We start from the raw sequence: 5,298 nt of genomic DNA, 5'->3' as shown, positions 1-5,298 counted from the left end.
CGGCCAAACCACAACAACAAATCATGAACAAACATAACTTGAAAATGAATGGTAAATCATGAATTATCAGGAACCACTTCATACTAATAACCATCATCCTCTGTGGGCACTGCACGGTTAGCACGACCGCTTTTGGTTTTCTTTAATAACGTTTGTCACGGTCACCTTAAATGAAAAAACAATAAAAACAAATCATTAACATAAATAAATCATAAGAACACCGAACATCTAAGCAACCTCTTGTGCCAATTGTTGGATTTGGTTTAATCAAGATAAAAACCATGTTATGTTACCAGATTAAGGAGTCAAATGTAAAGTCAAAATAGCATAGCCAGATAATTAAGTGTTTAGGTATCCGACACATAGGTAGTTAAATAACGGTTTCATAACCATCATATTCAAGGATATAAAAACGTACCATGCATGCATGACATTAATAAGAGTAGAATACTTGAATATAATGTGTGTTTTTGTGTGTGTTAACTGTTAATTCGAATGTTGAAAAAATATAATTATATATAATTAACAAGGATATACTATATATTATAAAGGGGTTACTATAATAACAAAGTTTTGAACTTATTCCAATCAGATTACTCATAAAATATTTTGTTTCAATTAGGTCACTTGTGTTCAAATCCTAGATATTTTATCCGGATAGCAGGTTATGTATGTTTTTTTTTTACTTTTAAATAGTTCGACATTGCAAAATATTTTTTTGAAAATTGAAAAAATTAGTAAAAATTGAGAAAAATAATTTTTAAATTGCCAAAAATTCCAAAAAAAAGTAGTATGAAATAACCCTTTTTTAAGTTGCTGTTTTTTTTTATAAGAAGCCACCATTTTTTTATTAAAATTTCAAAAAGATAGTTTGGTGATATTAAAATATTTAATAGTAGAATTATTAATTGTCTCCGTACAAAAACAAAATAGGATCATATTAATTATATTGTAATTTTTCGCAATTTTCCATATTTTTTTTTGCAATTTTCCAGAATTTTTTTTTTGCAATTTTTCGTAATTTAAAATTTATTTTCCTCAATTTTTACTAGTTTTTACAATTTATAAAAAAAATATTATGCAATGTCAAACAATTTAAAAATAAAAAAAACCTAGACAACCTGCTATCCAGGTAAAATCTTTATGATTGGAACACCAAGGACACTTTAGTGATCTGATTGAAACAAAATATTTTATACGTGACATAAAACAATTTCAAAACTTAGTTAGAGGGTGTTTGGGATTGCTTATTTAACTCTAAAAGTGCTTTTTGTCAAAAGTGCTTATTGGCTTCTGGCTTTTTGAAAATGAGTTTTTAAAAAAATATTTGGATTAGCTTATGTGGTTGGAAAAACCATAAGCACTTTTTAAAAAATGTTTGGCTTAGCTTATGTACGTAAAATAACCAAAAAGGGTAAAGGTGGGTAGATTAGTAAAAATTCAATCAAAAAGCCAAAAGTATTTTTGAAAAGTAGTAAAAATTCAATCAAAAAGCCAAAAGTATTTTTGAAAAACCCCAAATTGAGGCTTTTGAAAAGTGCTTTTTCAAGCCAATCAAAAAGCCAAAACAAAATGGCCTTTTACATTTGCCAAACACCTGTTTTGCTTATTGGCTTCTTGAAAAAACCAATAAGCCAATAAGCATTTTTCAAACTCAATCCCAAACACCCTCTTATTATTCTATAGAGTTTTCCTTAATATAAATGCAGGTGCAAATAAAAAGAGTTTGTACCAGTGTTTTCCTTTGCTGGATGACCAAAACATGGCATCTTCCAAATGAATCCAAATAGCCTTGCTCGTTTTGTAGGATCATCAAACTTGTCGTGTAAAGCCTTTGCCTTATAAAGAGCTTCCAACACCTTATGCATCGGAGGGCGTTTCTTCGGTTCATCATTCAAACAACATTTTGCAATTTTGGCAAACTCCTTCAAACTATTGGGACAAAGTTGTCCTCTTATTTTAGGAGCAACAAGTTGATCAATGTTTCTTTCCTTAACAAGATTTTTAGCCCACTTTGCCAAGCTTTTATGCTCACCATCATCAGAAAAGACCGCTTGTTTCCCGGATAGCAGTTCAAACAATATCACTCCGAAGGCGTAAACGTCGGTTCCCCTAGTCAATTTACCAGTCTCTTGAAACTCTGGATCCAGGTACCCATAAGTCCCTTTAACTTTGGTGCTGACGTGACTGGTCGATTGATTAGTTATGACATATTCTTGCCAGCCCGAAGTCTGATATTTTAGCTGCCCAGTCATCATCTAGCAGGATGTTTGAGCTTTTGATGTCACCATGTATAACAGAATGTGAAGTGCCCGCACCTGTGTGTAAATAGTCCAATCCCCGGGCAGCCCCTATGCTTATCATTAGTCTCCGCTCCCAAGGTAAAGAAGTAACCCTACTTTTGTGTAGATGCTGATCAAGAGTTCCCTGAGGCATGTACTCGTTATCATCAACACAACACCCGAGTAGAGAGACTATGTGAGCATGTCTCAGTTGAGAAAGCATGTCGAGCTCGGCATGAAACTCGCGTGCTCCTTGATTGGACGTCGAGCCCGAACGTTTGATGGCCACAATAGTGAGGCAACCATTTTCACACTCGATGTGACCTTTGTAGACATTCCCGAATCCTCCACGACCAAGAATCAGTTCTTTGTTAAAGTCTTGGGTTGCTGAACGCATTTCAGTAAGAGACTAACGAGGACATCGTCGCTCTAATGGTAAAGCCCTCGCAATCGACATTCTAGCACCTGAGACCATGAGAATATTATGGATCAAACATTTTGAGATATATAATAGAGTTAACGTAATTTCCCCTTTTAGTTTGGGTGAATTTCATATATTTGACATGTTCATTTTAGAACAAAACTTTTACGCAATGTTTCCATAACCGGTCTAACCGATTGAACCAGGAATCAGAGAGCAGAGCGGTCTGTTTTATTTCCTTTGGGCTGTTTTCCAGTGAACCGCCAAGCTTGGTTAAACCGAAAGGCTAGGCAAAATTCAAATATTAAAATTTATGTAGAATGTTTGGGTATGATAGGGGTAATCCAGGTGAGTTTGAAGGAAAATGTAACTGACCAACTCAACTAGCTTGTTATTTGTTTTGCTAGGATGAATAATATGAATGTATATTATGTTTCGTGAGATATACCATATATATATATATATATATATATATATATATATATATATTAAAAAGTAAAAGGCAGCTAACTCACATAAAATCAATAGTAGATATATTAGTCATTTACTTATTGACACTTCACTTACTTTTTTTTATTTCTATAACTAACTTTTGATTTTAACATATTTTACTCATACATATTTTAATATACTATGTTTTCATAATTTTCAAATTTATGATCACGAACGCTTATTTTTATTTACGTAAGTTTCGATCAAAACTGATGTAACTTAAATATTATATATTTTAAAAATTTTTTCGCAACTTAATGCAACTCTAAATTTGAATACAAACGACAATGTTTTTACGTATGCTTTGATATAAATTTGATTTAATACTGAGCTCATGCAATACATGACCAAAACATGCGTGTCAAATATAACATATTTTTGTTTTCTTCATGGCATTTTAGTTTTTTAAAAAGGCAGCAATATTTCTACATACATTTTGATGTAAAAAAAATTATTAAAATTGAGCCACTGTAACGCGTGGACAAACTTTCTTAACTTTATATTTTATCAACGCCCTCATTGCAACATACAAACTAATGTGTATCAATGATCCTGTCGCAACGCACAGATCATGTACTAGTTATTAAGTACCACACTTTAAAACTTATTCTATATATGATTTCGCTTACTTTTCAACCTTAATTAAATACCACACTTAAAAACTTATTCTATATATGATTTCTCTTACTTTTCAACCTTAAATAATTAAGATATATTGGTTTTTATTAATCTTGATTATCGTCTTTTGGTCATTGCCGGCCCAACTAATGAATTGGTTACTGACGATACCAACTTTTAATGTATTTGTTCTTAATGGTCTGCGACTAACAGAATCCTAACGACATTAGTTTCAAGTTGTCAGAAAAACGTTTTTGGCCGGAAAAGTCAAATTTGTTCCCGGAAAACACCATCTGAACACCACAACCACCACCAATTGACTCACCGCCAACCAACTACCACCACTTGAGCACCCTCAGCCGATTCCGACGATGGTTCTAGGGTTTCCAACTACCTCAATAATTGAGACTTTTACTAGAAAAAAGTTCCTAAAGGTCCGATACAAAGTTACGAAGATGTTTGGGACGAAAATGTTGAGTTTTTAGGGGAAAATTTGAGTTTTCCAGCAAAAAAACGTTTTTCCCGGCAACCTGAAACTAACGATGTTAGGATTCTGTTAGTCACGGACCGTTAGGAACAAATATGTTAAAAGTTGAGACCGTCAGCTGCCAATTCGTTAGTTAGGACCAGTAATGACCAAAAGACGATAGTTGTAATTAATAAAAACCAATATATCAATAATTAAACACTCACCAAAATACTTTGAAACAACATCATTATTTTATGATTGAATCACACAAAATAAATATTAGTATTTCAAGATTAAAAACCTATGAGCATTACTATTTTCGAATACTTGAATAAAACAATAATAAAATAAACTATTTTGTTATTAAATTTTTCTACATTTAATTTTTTAACTAATTATAATATCACCCGGTTGTTGAATCTGGTTCGGCCGATCCGACCTTTGACCTAGTAAGATTGCTGGTTAGATGTCCGGCCCGGTTATCAAAACATTGCTTTTACCCAAACGTAGATAAATAAAACGCATCGCAACACTATGCTCGGGATTTTATGCGCAATTTTGATGTAAAATAAAAACCATTTAGGTCATTGTTCTCATTTTAGAAAATTAGGGAGTAAACATACAATATGGGATGAGTAAAGGCCTAAAAGATACATACATTTTTAGGTTTTCGGGATCGGTATCTGTACAGTAACGGTGTTTTACCGAATTTTTTCCCTTTAAATATTGTACTGTACCGAGATCATCCCTAACTTAGGCATTTCAACAAAGAGCTCTTGATTTAAAAAATCAAAATCATGTTTTTTTATAGAAGGTATTTGATTTAATAAAAATGTTAAAAAGTAATATGTGACGTTTTTATAAGTTTGAGATGGTTCGTTAAAGACATTACCTTGTGAAGTGTTGAGAAGCAAATCACTGATGTCGCAGGAGGCCTGAAAAATGAGAAGTAGTTATAAAATAATTATAGAAAAAACAAGACCCAAATAGGGTGTGTATCGGGTTGAAACTCTATC

At 32.5% G+C, this 5,298-nt stretch overlaps 1 pseudogene; it reads right to left on the bottom strand.

Annotated features, from left to right (window-relative positions):
• Window positions 1–1,694: 1,694 nt before the first annotated feature.
• LOC143556896 (putative receptor-like protein kinase At5g39000 pseudogene) lies at window positions 1,695–2,679 on the bottom strand (annotated as a pseudogene).
• Between the last annotated feature and the right edge of the window lie 2,619 nt (window positions 2,680–5,298).

Source organism: Bidens hawaiensis, unplaced genomic scaffold, assembly GCF_021521415.1.
Source record: "Bidens hawaiensis isolate Kalapana, Puna unplaced genomic scaffold, B.hawaiensis_p1.1 tig00018749_1, whole genome shotgun sequence".
Taxonomy (NCBI): Eukaryota; Viridiplantae; Streptophyta; class Magnoliopsida; order Asterales; family Asteraceae; genus Bidens; species Bidens hawaiensis.
Note: the sequence above shows the minus strand (reverse complement) of the source record. Positions and strands in the feature narration are given on the sequence as shown.